The sequence below is a fragment of the Pseudorca crassidens genome, chromosome 10 (assembly GCF_039906515.1).
Source record: "Pseudorca crassidens isolate mPseCra1 chromosome 10, mPseCra1.hap1, whole genome shotgun sequence".
NCBI lineage: Eukaryota > Metazoa > Chordata > Mammalia > Artiodactyla > Delphinidae > Pseudorca > Pseudorca crassidens.
The window spans coordinates 27614981-27630604 of record NC_090305.1 but is presented as its reverse complement, the minus strand read 5'-3'; positions in this window follow the sequence as shown (position 1 = coordinate 27630604).

Sequence of the window (15624 nt, the reverse complement as noted above, 5' to 3'; positions counted from 1 at the left end):
AACTCCTCATTTTATAAACCATTACATAATTTTTAAACCAATCAGTGTTTCTAAATTTGAATGAACAGCTCTTCTGCAATCCTAAAAAGTGACTTTTTTCCTTTAACTCTTTAAAACACACCACACACACACACACACACACCATACTAGCTGAACTATGGAGCAAGGAGTCATAACCTCAAATCAACATAGAGCCATTAGATGCTGATGATATAGATATGTTTTGCTGATATATTCTCTCATGGAGTATTTTAAAAAAAATAAATCGCAGCACATTTATAATTCAGCATTATTTTCTCAGATTAGAATTGCTTGCCCCATATGTCAAAATGGGATTACTAACCGAAAAGATTAAAGCAATCAAACCTTCTCTCATGGACACCATACAGAAGTCCCATTGGGAACAAACCCAATTGAAAGATACAGCATTAGTCCAGGGGGGGAGGGGAACCCTTCCCAAACTGTTTCGAGAAGTCAGTATGTGGAAAGAGAGAAAACTAACAAAGAAGAAGAGTATTTTGCAATCATGTCTAAACACACGGCCATGGTTCTATATAGAGAAATGAGGGGCTCTCATACTTTGTAGTCAAAATTCCAAAACCATTATGCTAAATAAAGTAAAGTTTTTTGGGGAAAAATAAAAGTAGAGGCACAAAGGCAGGGTTAATGTTTAAATAGCACCCAGATGCCCTTAAGAGTGAGTGTAAGGAGAGAGGTTGAGGGAAAGAGGCAGTGACTACCTTCAAAGTAACACCACAGATGTGTGGACAAGGATTGGCAGCTGGTGTGTAGAATTTTTGTTCGAACTCTGAAGGTCTAGGAGGCTCTTCAGGGCTTTCAATATCCACAGGTGGAACAGAACAAATCTCCAACCTTCCATAGCTTCAAGCTAGCTTCACATTTTCTGACCTTTCCCCTGGGAATTCTCATTCTACTGTCTTTGCTTGTTCCTGACTTGGATTCTTTTCTTGCTCTGCCATTTCTCCTTGCCTCTTCAGTGCTGCACCCAAGTGGTTTTTCTCTCTATGATCCAGACATTCTGTACCAGGTGGACCTCCTGCTGGAAACTGCCCCCCACCCAGCTCACCTCTCTACTCTGGATTGCTGGGTTAAAAGAATTAAATAATGGAGCAGAAAAGAACTTCTCATTGGAATGTTCACCATCCCACTGCTGAGACCCAATCTTTACTTTTTAGTTTTTTCATCTTATAGTCACTTGTGGAAACCTCCTGTGTATAGAGTTTCCTACTTTCCTTTGATGTGGGTCAGAACCCCAAATTAAACAGCCAACTATTCCAAATACTCCCTCTTCCAATCATGTCTACAGAACCAAAATCAGGGAACTGTGCAAATTACAATGAACAAAAGTAAAGACGTTAATGATTTATCCATATTGGAAGTTATCCAGTCAACACATAATCCTTTATTTCGCCTTAGTTTTGCTGTCCTGGTTTCTTCATCGCAGCAACACGAAAGGAATTTTCTTCCTGACCCTCGGCAGGAAGCCAGAATATCAACACTGCAACTCACATTTGTAAACTAGACTTAATCAGCCAGATGGACCCACCTTGGACTTTGAATCTGGAGCCTAGTGACACATTAGGGGAAGCACTGGAGAATCACACTTGAGGCCATAGCAGCTATACCTAGGGTGCAAGGTGGTAGCCTCACCAGTCATGTCCTCTCTTATGATTTTACTTGTGATTGTGTCTGCTAATTAGTTTCTCCTTTTTTTGTTGTTTATTATCTGAGCTTGGTTTTGCAGCCTTCTCGGCTAGTTTAGAAGTTACAGTATAGTCTTCAAATATATTCCTTTTTCTGTTTAAATCACCCAGAGCAAATCTTAGGTGCTTGCAACTAAGGATGTTGATTGATACAGCATTTTTCTTCCATCTCACCAAGAGATGTAGCAGCTCTTAAAACTTTCTCAATGTGGTAGACACATTGAGAAATACAGCTCATTACTAGACTCCTAGAGTAATTGATTGCTTTTCTTTATTAATTGTTACCCATTTAAATTCTTAGGAGTGTACTTATTTATTGTCTTTATCCAATAAATTTTTACCATATTCTTTAATATCAGATTTTTATTTTTTTCTTACCTATTTTCAGGATATTATTTATAAGTGGATAATACTATGGTTATTGCCTTAATTCTGCAATTTATTTTTAATGCATTGTATGAAGAGATACTCCCCATTGCTTTTAAATTATGAAATAAAAATTATCTCAACAACGTTCTTAGATTTATTTTTTTCTTTCTCCATGTCTTTGTAAGGCTAGGCAAGGTTTAGGTCTCAAAATATTTATCTATGAGAATATTTATTGATTACACAATTCTAACATTCTGTATTTATCTCAACTCAGTGTGATCTTATACACAATGCATAAATGTTGGGAAAATAAGAAAAAATGAGAGACTTGATAATATTTTATAGTAGTAAGAGACTGTATTTTGGAACTGAATACATCTTATTTATTATTTCAGCTGATAAAACACAAAGTCCTGATGATAAAAAGTTGACTACACTAGAACTTGGTCAATGAAAGGATCTGGAAACACAAGGGAAACAAGAGCCTAAAAATGTACACTAAGTGCATAGAAGGATGAAAGTCTTACAAACCTGAGTTCCTTGTCTGGAAGCTGGAGAGACTTATCCAAAGCGTCTCATATGAAATAAGTGGGCAAATTTCACTCTACAAAGATTAAGAAAACATGAAGTCCAATATTAATATACACAAGCCACTGGTTATGAGATTATGGGGCCCAATATGAATAACATAAAAGAAAGTTGGTCCAGTTAAAATTCTGGAAACATCCAACTTGGGTGTAGACTGCTCCCCAGAGTAAGTGCAGACATAGGTGATAGGTATGCCAGTAGACTACAACAGACACTGCCAGGAAGTTGGAAGTAGTTCAGGTAACTTTTCACACTGTTGATAAATTTTATCTTATGAGTCACTATGACTTCATCACATTGGGTCTTCAGAATCCTTCTATTTGGAAAGGTCTCGTATGTGAAGAAGCAGCTCGGTAAACTTCTACCCAACTACCTGTGACCAATCACTGTAACTCTTTGGTTTGAAAATGTAATCTTCAATGTCAGTGATTTATTTTCCTATCTCTTGAAATGTAAACAAAGGGCACCAAAAAGTGAACTCTAACCAACATAGAAAATTTGTAGCATATAACTGGGGATGATGTTTCACAGCTTAAGAATATGCTACATGGGGAAGTATTTCCTCTCTAGTTGTATTTCATGATATGCTGGGATAGGAGTTTAAAAAAAATTTTTGTTTTTTTTTTACAAATGAATAAACTGAGCATGATTTAGTATGACAGATTGTATTCAAAAACTAAGATGACTCTGATGGTGATAACAGTGACCTAAGCAGAAGGACACACTAAAGCAAAGAATTACCCCTGAAATAATGTAAAGATAAACTATTTTCTTAATTTGGTGGGTAAAAGATAAAGAATATACATTGAATTATAATTCTAAGTTGTTGATGGAAATAATTGTTTTTACATAAAAATTCAATACTAAGAAATAAGCTAAACCACGTGATGAATGATGACTGTCTCAAGAAACAAATAGTATTTCCAAAGGCAATTCAAGAATCTGCCTAAATAATAAAATTACGAATACACTCAAGAGAAAAATAATAAACAAGCAAAATAACTTTTCACAACTTTTAATCAGAGCAGGATGAAAGTTGGCAGCTTCATCTGGGATACCTCAGAAGAGGAGGTCAGTGCCCTAGGTGAATTCAGTCCCTGACTGACAGCTCAGAGAGTATTTTTACTTAATTAAACCCATGGATGGAAGTCCTGTATGGGGTTATGTGAGGGATATGGAGAAGAGAAATAGAAGTACACGAATGCCTTTCCTCACTGTGCTTGTGTGAAAGGCTGCTGCAGACTCATTGCGTGCACGGCATCCCCACTTCCACACCCCCAGGCACATACTCCTACTGGGGGCCAGATCTGGAGAGAATCTGGCAGAAGGCATTGCTTGAGTCTGTTTCTGTTACCCTGATAATTTGCTTTTTTTGCAATACTTGTAAAGCGTCAGTTTTCGTTTTGGAAGCACACAGCCCACCCACTGAGGCAAAGTGTTCTTTTCCTGGCTCAGCATATGCCTGATTCTTGGAGAGGATGTGAGAAGAGGTGAAAAAGGCTCCATGTGTGGGAAAATAATTATTTAATGCCGAAAGACAAACTGTAGGTTTCTCAATACTAAAAGTTAAAACCTATGTCTACATGACACCCAAAGATGGATGCTACATATGGTTATTTCACTTTTCCATTCATTCTGTCCATTCGGTTATTTACACATGCATACAATTAATTTTACCGTCTATGTACTAAACTCCAAGCATGCATTGATCTTTGGCGTTTAAGTGGTAAAGAGAGACGAAGCTCTTGCTCTCACGCATCTTATATTTGTGGAAGGCCCACGACTGAAAAATTGTGTTTCGTGTAAGTCTTAGGTTAGAATATCTTAGGTCCTGTGTATAGACATTCAAACTTTGGAACCCCATCATTTCGATACATCTGATGTGAGAGTTAGAGAGTCAGTTTTTGATTAAGTTGTTGATGATGAGTCCCGCCCTGGGTTGTCAGAATAAAAAGACAGTCCTCCTCTGACCTGTGAAACTTACCCTACAGGCTGCAGGAGGGGTAAAAAAGGCACTGAGTAGCCATGCCCGTGTTACCATCTGATTTATCCTTTGCCCTATATTGTTAGGTTGAATCCACTACCCATGATTCCTAAACACACAGGGCTGCTAAGGCTGTCGTTCCAAACCTCACATTCCTGCTGAGTCACTTGTACTGGAGTGCTTGGATGCTGACAGTTTCTAATGGAGAAGATGTCTGGAGAACAAGCAGACAAATAAAATGGGAAGATGAACACAGACCCTTAACAGTGTTAAAAGAACCACAAATAGGTTAATGGTAGGGAGAGCAAAGATAGGGAATTAGTTTAGGTGGAGTAAACAGAATGGTCTCTCAGCAAAGGTGACATTGAAACTACCAAGTATGACAGTAAACCTGACTTGAGGACAGCTAGTGAGAAGATTATTCCATTTAGAGGAAAGAGCTACTGAAAAGCACCTAAAGCAGTGAAGAGTTCATTGGTCCTAGGAATCGAGAGTAGGCTAGTGTAGTAGGGAGTAGAAAACTAAAAGAAGGTAGTGTAAGAAGATGCTGAAACATTAGGCAAGGACGAGATCAGGCAAAGCCTTATGATAACACAAATCTATGATCCTGTAAGTTAATCCGCCAGGTTCTTGTTTATAGCTATTCAGATGGAGAACCATTACTGAAGTTCTAGAGGATAAAATGAAGAAAGCCAAACAATGCAAATTAGACTTAGCAAAGATTAAGATGTGTACTAAATATGTAAATGGCAGCCAGGCCTCTGCTAATTACTCTCTTGAGAATTGCCCTCATTATGACACAGATGTGAGAAAGGTTAGTGAATCCTATGAGGCTTTTTATTAAGAAAAAACCAAAACAAAACAGTTTCACATTAAAGATTCAACAGTTCAATTATAAATGAGTATAATTAATGTTGGTTTCCTATCAAATTTATTAATTTTTTATGGAACATGATAGAAACTTAGATAAAATTAAAGCAATTGTGCTTCCAACATGAGTGGTTGTGTATAACAGTATACTATATTTGGCTTCTGGACATTTTTCACTCTTCATGGAATCATCCTTAAAATGCAGTCCATAGATACAAGATGGTATTCCCTCTGAAAACCAGCTATCAAACCTGAACATTTTTCTGATTGATAGACTATTACAACAAAAAGAAGACTGGAGTGAAATACAGGAGTCATTTGTCAGAACATAAACAATTAAAATGTGCCTATCAGCGAAAGGTTGTCACGGAAAAGCTTGTGAGACCGTGGAGGTTGTTTAAGAGCAAAATTGTGGTGCCAACACTCGGGGCCTGAATTAAAGTGAAGAGGAAGAGTCTCAGCTAGTAAGAACGAGGATATGGTTTGCTTTGGGTTCTTCACTGGAAAATAGGCAGATAAGCATACTTTAAGTATATCTGTGAATCTTTCTGTGATTCTGTGAGAAGAGCCCTGGTTCTATAGGCTCTCACATAACACTTACATGGTTGATTCATTAAATTCTTATTTGTGGATTAACCACCTTCTAATGATCTGTAACCAATCCTTCAGCAGCCACATGCTCTTCTAGCTCACTCTCCTTGCAATCCTTCGGCTGAGGGTCAGGGAATGAAGATTAATTTGAATATCTGCCTTAAGCAAACAATTCAGAAGGCATATCTCCTATTAAAATATTAAGTATCCCTAAACCAGTTATGAAATATGATTTCTGGATTATCTCAGGCCAAAACTTGTTACAGATTTTGACTTAGTATAGGATCTTCTCATCTAAAAGTAACTTCTCAAAAGGAGTTTTGTGGGGGTTTTTTCATTTTACTGGATCACCGTATCCTTGAGATGTAACCGAAGCACTTATGATTAAAACGTGTGTAGTTTTATTTGCATCTCCTCATCAGTACTCAATAATACATTTTTACTAATTTTTTTCTAGCTCTATTTAAGTTCCAACTTATTTTGTTTTGTTTTGTTTTTTCAGGGCTTATATGCACTAAGGCAGACAAAACTGACTGAAGATTTGTTGGGTACTATTGCCCATAGACTGAAGTATCAGTAGTTGGACCCAGAAAAAAAGAAATCCCATTGGTTACAAGTAGATCATATTAAGGGCAAAAATCAAAAGATAAAAAGTCTCTCAAAATTCCAAATAAAATTATATTTTCCAAACTGAAAGTCTATTAGATCCAGGTCAACTTATAAAGTTATCTCTCAGCCACATAAGAACTATCTAATATTATATTTGCTGTTATGATCCCAAAGTGAGATTCTCCTCTTCTGAGCCACTCTAATTATTTTGAAAGAAAAGTTTTCAAATAGTTTCAGCGTGAAAACGTAAAGCAAATGCCTGCTGACAATGCTTTATTGAGTAACTTGGCATTTTAAAAAGAAATAACCTAGTTGTCTTTCACTTTAAATATTCAGTTTTTGTTCAGATTTTGGCTTAAATTTAACATTCACTGAAGGCAGTGTAATTGTCCCAGGAAAACAAAATCTTTAAGACTATTTAGTCGCTCCGTTTAAACTATAATAGTTTCATTTAATGAAAGAAATGGCTTGTTCTTAGGGAGGCTGTTGGCAAAGGATCAACATTACTAAAGAGGTATAGACACTCATTGGGCATGTAGACTACTCACATAACATGTTTTCTTTTTAAAAAAGAATGTTCTTTAAAATGTGAACTGAAAGAGGAGAATTGTAAAGCAAATAAAAGCCTCAAATGTAGAACCCTCAAGTTTCTTTTTTAGTGAAGAACGCAATCTTATGTAATATAAGAAGAGGAGAGTGGTGGAGGGGGGCAAGAGATCTTATAAAGATTAAGAGGGGGCTTCCCTGGTGGCGCAGTGGTTGAGAGTCCACCTGCCGATGCAGGGGACACGGGTTCATGCCCCGGTCCGGGAAGATCCCACATGCCGCGGAGCGGCTGGGACCGTGAGCCATGGCCGCTAAGCCTGCGCGTCCGGAGCCTGTGCTCCGCAACGGGTGAGGCCACAACGGTGAGAGGCCTGCGTACCGCGCAAAAAAAAAAAAAAAATAGTGCAGTAGTGGTTAACAGTTCAAGCTCTAAAATCTGAGAAAAATGTATGAGTCATTTCTGACTTAATTATTGACTAGCTTTATAAAACTGCATAAGATGCTTGACCTTACAAAGCCAGTTCTCTCCTTAGAAAATGTATAAAATAATAGAAGCTATCTTACACAAAGATGGTGAAGCTCCAACTAGGGAAGGCACATTCCCTTAGCAATATATCCCACTCATATAAGTGCTCAACGAATAGTCATCCTTCAAAACAAACAAATGAACAAACAAGTATTAGTCAACAAGAAAACCATGTCTAACCTGTGCTTTCTGGGTTGTTCGTGAGTCTAAAATTTTCACATCCAAAGAGAGTTATCTTTTTTAAGTCTCAAGTAACACATAAAAGGTTATTGTTCATACACATGTGGCAATTAGTAATTGGTACACAATTGATATATAATGATAGTTGGCTGTCTTCTACAAAACCAAATGCCTTATTTATTAATCTTTGAGGGAAGATAATGTTACCAAAAATCAAAGAATAAAGTCAATCCACTTGATTAATTATGGCTTTATTTTCATACTAACTTATGATGTGATGTATTGCCTAGGCACACTTGTACAAGACCTTCTAAATTGTTTTACAAGACCTTCAAGTTTCTCACGCATAGCCATTGAGTGAAACACATCACCTACATATCACATGGCCAAGCATAAAGTTACGGAGGCAGGGACCTCTATAATTCCCATACATGTCACATGATAATGGGCATGGATCTATCATTATTTTTTTATCAAAGGAAAGAGTAATGGAACAGTGTCTAAATATGGTTCATAGAAAGTGAGATTCAAAGTTTCACCACCTATAGACATAATCTGAGTGAAATACAAATCAAGTGCATATTTGCTTAAGAAGGCAGGGAAATTTTTTGAAAACGTTTTTTGAGTAAAGGTAAATAGCAAGAACTTAATCTCTCTGTCTGTGCTACTTGAAAGTGTATTTGATGGAAGTATAAACCTGTAAATCTCCATGAAGCAAATGAAGAGGCTATGAACACACATGAGGATGAAGCCACAGGGCATGACCAATTCATTTGGTCTTTCTGATAAGATCTTTCCTTTATAAATAAAGGGAAATGGTTTTAAAAAAGAAGATGAAAACCAATCAAACATAAAGCCATATTCAAACCCAGTCAAAGAGGCTAATCTCCCAAGAAGGACAGTGGATTGATACGTTGGGAAGATGAATCAGACAATATCCAAAGCTGAGAACCAACTCTGAGATTTGACAATCAGTGAATCAGCCTGTCTCCTTGGAACATCATGATCTAAAGGCAAATCGAGAACAGCCAATCACACTATGATCTTGCTAAAATGATGAATAATGCGTGAAGACCAGCCAATTGAAAACTTCTGCAATATTGCTTTGGGCAATAAACCGTAGGGAGTCCAAGAAAGCAATCATGAGATTGGAAATGCATGAAATATGGCCAGTCTCTGCCAGCTAGCATGTCTAATGTAGAAGAGGTATCTGACCTAAAGGACTGTGTTACAACCTACAGGCCACTTTGGTGACTGGGAGACATGTAAGAGATAACCAAAAAGAAGCAAATTCCAGATTTTCTTGTATAGGGGAAACTTCTTATAATCTTTCCTTGGAAAGTCTCACCAGCCTAACAACAGGAAGGTCAAACTAGAGATGACCGAGGGTCTCGAGCCCCTAATTTCCAGCAACTAGTGATGAGGGAAAGCAGTCATCATTCCATTTCATGACTGCTGATAAAAAACAGGGGAACATGGAAGCTTCATCAGGCAGCACTTTTCCTTTTTTAAGTCAGGTAGGTCAGTAGGTATAGAGATAGATGGATGATAGTTGGATAAATTAGACAGATAGATAGATAATGGATGGATGAATATAGATGGATTGATATAGATAGATAGATAGATAGATAGATGGATGGATGATAGAGAGAGCTCTGCACATCCTTTACTTTTTCATTCTAACTCAATAATTTTCAACCAGGAACAATTTTGCCCCCCACCCCATCCCACCCCAGGAAACGTTTGGCAATACCTGGAGACATTTTGATTCTTACAGCTGAAGAGATGTCACTAGTAGCTGGTGGGCAGAAGCCAAGGATGCTGCTAAACATCTCACAGTGAACAATATAGTCCCCCACAACAAACAATCAGTGGACTCGAAATGTAAATAGGCCTGAGAACCGGAAAGAAAATGTAATGTCTACTCTGTGTGCGTTAACCTGGCAAAAAAGAAGTGAATGTGAAGAGATTCAAAGTAAAATACTACTTAATTTGGGGGGATACAGAAGGGAGAAAGCACAGAGTGAAATAGTATTGTGACAGCTCTTTCAGAGTGAAAATGATACTCATTCATTCTCTCTCTCTCTCTCTCTCCCCCCCCCCCCCCCCGGCTCCTCCAGTCACCACCATTTCTAATTTAGCCCAACACGAAGAACTAGGAAAAAAAGGAACACAGTATTATTTCTACGTAGCATATGCCTTTACAGTGAATCACGGCCAACAAATAAAATCTTCTAAGTAGGTTTTAGTAATTTATATTTATTTTTTCTGATATTAAACTGTGACAATCGGGGAAAAAAAACTTCATTCAGATTCCACAGAATATAGAAAATTTTGTTTAATCAGAATGACTCCAATACACTAACACTTGCTTCTATAACTCCTAGTACTTTGTGGGATTTTTCAAATAGAAGTAAGCAAGGTCAGTAACTTTTGCTAAAAATTGCAGAAGCAAAGATAATTTGTTTTAAGTCAACAGACATAGTTAATTTAATGATAAGCATTGCTCTAAACAGCCTGTTTTTAAAAAGTCAAGGGACAATTGACTGTTGATTGTCTATAAATTAACATTCTCTTTTTTTTTCTGCCTTTTCCTCAATTTATTTTACTCAGCCCCCTGATCCCAGCCGCAACATAATCTAAGCCTATCTAAATTTCTATCATGTTCCACTTTGATTACATAACATCAAACACATCTAAGAGGTTAAGAGGTATGCATTATGTCCCTACGCAACAGAAAGAGATATTTATGAGTTTCAGTTTCAAGGAATTACTCAAATCTAATTCAAACTAGATGTTTGCCACAATATAAATAATAATATTTACCATTTATTAATTACTCATTTACTTCCCACCAAGGCCTTTAATTCATTAATGCTAATCTTTACAAAACCCCCACAAGGTGGCTGCTGTGACTCCTACTTTGTAAATGAGGCTAATTTGTTCGGGCATGGAAAAGCATATATTAGGCACCAAGACATTTAATTTGTCACATGTAATTTAAAATTACATTTTTAACTTTTTAATTTTCATTTGTCTATTTGCTATATATTTAGACTGAAGTTTTTTGGTCTACAGAAAAGGTTATATTTTCATGAAGAGTTGTATTTTTTGAAATAATTTTTTAAAAGATGACTACAAGAAAAAGTGAAATGGTTTGCTATTGATAAATGAAGCATCCGGGGCTTCCCTGGTGGCACAGTGGTTGAGAGTCCGCCTGCCGATGCAGGGGACGCGGGTTCATGCCCCGGTCCGGGAGGATCCCACATACCGCGGACCGGCTGGGCCCGTGAGCCATGGCCGCTGAGCCTGTGTGTCCGGAGCCTGTGCTCTGCAACGGGAGAGGCCACAACAGTGAGAGGCCCACGTACCGCTAGCTAAATAAATAAATAAATAAATAAATAAATAAATAGATAGATAGATAGATAGATAGATAGATAGATAGATAGATAAATAAATAAATAAATAAATAAATAAATAAATAAATAAATAAATAAATAAAATGAAGCATCCGTGGAATCCACTTACAAACTTTTTTTTTTTTTTTTTTTTGCCGTACGCGGGCCTCACTGTTGTGGCTTCTCACAGGCTCCGGACGCGCAGGCCCAGCGGCCATGGCTCACGGGCCCAGCCGCTCCGCGGCATGTGGGATCTTCCCGGTCCGGCGCACGAACCCGTGTCCCCTGCATCAGCAGGCGGGACTCTCAACCATTGCGCCACCAGGGAAGCCCACAAACTTTTTTTTATCTTTTGCCTTTATTTCCTTTCCCTGCTCCCAACCACACTCCTAGGTAATTTAGACTTGCTTGGCAGGGATAAACATTTGTGTGTCCTAATGTGTCCCCTTCCTTCTGGTGTCCCTAGTCTTCCCCACACATCTACTCCATTGAACTCTGAGCTCTTTTAAGAAAGGAACTATGTCTAACTCATGTTTATTTCCCCAATGTCTAATGACATGCCAGGCACTTAGTAGATGATCACTAAGGGTTTGTTCACTCAACGGAGATAATTCATCATTTTAATCCTTCTTCCTGTCAGAGGTAGTGTCTCTGAGGGAGTTTCAACAACTAACTCCCCTCTTTCCTACCCAAGGGCTGAACAACATGAAAGATAATGTCACCATTATTACCAATAAGAACTAGGATGGAGGGTGAACTTCAGTGTGAGAGCCCAATGGGCCTCATGACTGAATCCCAGAATTAGGCAGAATTAACCCCAAGGCAGAGGCAAGACTGAGCCCAAGCTGACCTCACACTCCCTCTCCCCCTCCAGGGAACTGAAATACTAGAGGGACAGTGGACAGAAGAGAAAAAAAAAAAGGTGGGGCTAAGCCACACCTGCCCAGTTATTACTCCCATATTGGTAGTCAAGTAATTATTTTCATCCCTCCAGGGATGAAATAAATAATGAGTTGGAGAGAGACTTGGAGTTACACTATCAAAGCTCCCTTTACAGAAAAGAAACACATCAGGAAGGAAGTGTTCACAAATAATAACATACAGCTTTCATCAGTACCTCAAAATGTGGGAGAGCTCCCCGGAAGAAGAGAAAGTTGAGCACAGTAAAATTTAATAGGAAGGGCCCTGTAAGAGCAGGAAAGCCATTTCCCAATTTGCATTTAAGGACACACACACACACACACACACACACACACACACACACACACACACACACACACACACACACACACACACACACACACACACACACACACACACACACACACACACACCTGGAACCAAAATTGGTTGTGTGTGGGAGGTGGAGAAAATTCAAAATGATGAAGCCCTTATCACCACCTCCCTAGGGGTGACTGTAGCAGTTCCCTGGAGAAATTGACAAAACAACTGAGTGCCTCTCAGCCGGCTTATGTCAAAAGCAGTTTGGCAGAATTTTGAGAGCTGATCCCAGCAAGGCCTAAAATCAGGACACCATATTCTGAGTGAACAGAAAAACTTGGGAGCTGACATTACCTTTGCACAGATATTTGGGGTGCGTCATTAGGCAAAGACATATTTTAAAGATAACACACAGTTATTCTTGTATTTTCAATAAGCATCTCAGTACGATACTTTGAAATTTGTATAAGTTATTTCAGTAGCTGCTTCATAGCATTAAGGATCATTAAAGGCTTCGCCAGAAGCTTCTCTACAATAACAACTAGTATTTATGTATTGTGACTCTTGACCCAATGTTGAATCTTTAAGGTACTTTTCCAAGGATCTGAACAAACTTTAAAAACAAACACACAAAAAACAAAACAAAGAGTCAGCATGACATAAAAAAGAGAAAAGACAAACACTGGAATGAGAATCAGAAATTCTGGTACTGGTTACTTCATCAGCCTCCTGTGTAACACTGGCTGATTCCCACTTCTCTAGATACCATTGTAAAGAATTAAAGTAAAAAGGTCTCTTAGAGGTAAACTATTCACATATTCTCATTTTACAGAAGATGTCCCTGAGACTTCAGGGGAAAGTGTTTTCCCAAAGACACGCAGGGAGTGGATGGCATAGCTAGGATTAGAATCCAGATTCTCACTCCTAGTTTGGTTCTTTTCCTCTGAATAATCTCTGTGGTTCCTCTGAGTTCTAAAATCCTGTGATTATAGTCACTTTCTTTTTGGCACTTTTCATCCCTAAAATATGGTTGGAGCCTGCATTCTTACTCCCCCCACCATCACTCCACTTCATCCACGTGGAGGCAGAAGCTCTGAGTGTAGGAATCGTCTGCTCTGGATTGAGAAGTGCAGCTTGGCCTTTCTGAGAGCAAAGATATACAGTTAGTTCACAACTCTCTGCTTTGCATATGCCCCCCAGAGAGGTATAATGCCTCTCAGAATAAATTACAGACAGAGCTAACCTTGAACTGAAGTTTATGTTCCTGTATCTACCCTCCTTCCTGTATGCTCCTTGTCAACACAGATCAAAAAGAGAATCAGGCGACCTCTGATTCTCCTTTCTCCTCCAAGGAGAAAATTTTGTAAATGTTTGGATTCCCAGTGTCTGACCTAGTGCCTTATAAATAAATACTACTGAATGTATAGAGTAGCCTTCAACATACTTCCAGAGAGTCCTTGAATTTATTGTCTCTAATTTATAATCTCTTTTCAAAGCTTGGACAACTTCAGTGTAGGTTTATCCATATTATAAAGAAGTGCCAAATTGTACTGCTACCTTCCTGCTTAGGAATTGGTCGTTAACCGCCAGCCCTCCACCTCCAGCAGTGTTTATGACAACTGGCCATTCTCTACCCTGGAGGAGAGCAGATTTGTCCCTGAACAAAACAGGGGTCCTTTTAACACCCCTATTAGTTCATCAGTTCCAATGAAAGTACCGATACACTCTTAAGTACAAGTGTCTTTTTCAATAACAATGGCTAACTTCTGGGAAGATCATTTTATTCTTACTCGTGAGTGGTACCACCTGAGATATGGGTCAACAAGAGCCCAGGCATCAACATGTGCTATTTCACAATTCCATTATCCTTGGGTTGTTTTCTGATGCACAGTAAGAAGCAGCAGATGCTAGGAATGCCCCATGTACTCCTCACCTGTGCAAGACTGCCCTGCCTCTTCTCATCTCTGACACCAGCTGCAAAGTGTATCCCCTGGCACACGCCTTCTTCAGACAGGAGGCTGAGTATCTAGTGTGCCTTCCTGCATCCCCTGTGGGGTCAGGGTTCCCCTTTCCCCTTTCAGTTCAGCTCTCCTTGTTATCTTTGTAACACTTAGCAAAAGATAACAGATTAAGCCAAGTGCAAAGATAATGAAATATAAATTAGTAGGTTTTCTAGCCTTTATCCACAGCCCTGTCAGAATGTATTATCTGATAGATAGAGTTCAGAGCAAGTCAGTTAAATTTTCCCTTTTCAGAAACTGAGTGTGAAGTGTGGTAATGTTGCTAAGTGCAGAACAAAAATCTCTCTCTTTTGCATCCCATGACTGCTCCAGGCAACATTCTTGGAAACCTCTGACTAGGAAGGCAGAGAAGACCCTGAGATATATACAGTGTGACAAGCCAGGAGGCTATGCTTCTCGGGTAACCGTCCTATGAACGGCAGTCGCCTGTGGCTGTGACATTACCACACTTTGCTCAGCTTCAGAAAGGGAAATTTAACTGACTACTGCTATGAACTGAAGCCACAGCCTAAACCAGATAATACACTCTGACAATACTGTCAAGCAAAAAAGGCTGTGTTCCCACTGATTTCATCGCATTAGAGACACATTACCCTGAGCGGTGTGTGTTCCAGGGTATATTGTGCATGCTGTGGGAATACCAAAAGGCATGCACATGGTTTAGGCAGAAGCAGGCCTCCGAGTGGAGACGCTCCGAGTGTCCTGCCAGAAACACGTGGCGTTGGGCAGGGTGGGGAAGGCAATGCTATGGATGGTAATTATAACGTGATTCTCCATCTGTATCAACTGTTACCTGCTGGGTTTATTTGAGAGAGGAAACCAGTTCAAATAAACCAAGAGTGACCCCGAGCCTCTCCTTCTCTTTTATTACAGAAAGGTAGCAGATAGACGATAAAACATGTCTGGAACAGGGAGTGCAGAAACTAAATATTCAAATCATCCCACAGTTGACTAAAATGCTGTACTTTGTGCAATTTGGGGATATAAAGCTCTCTAG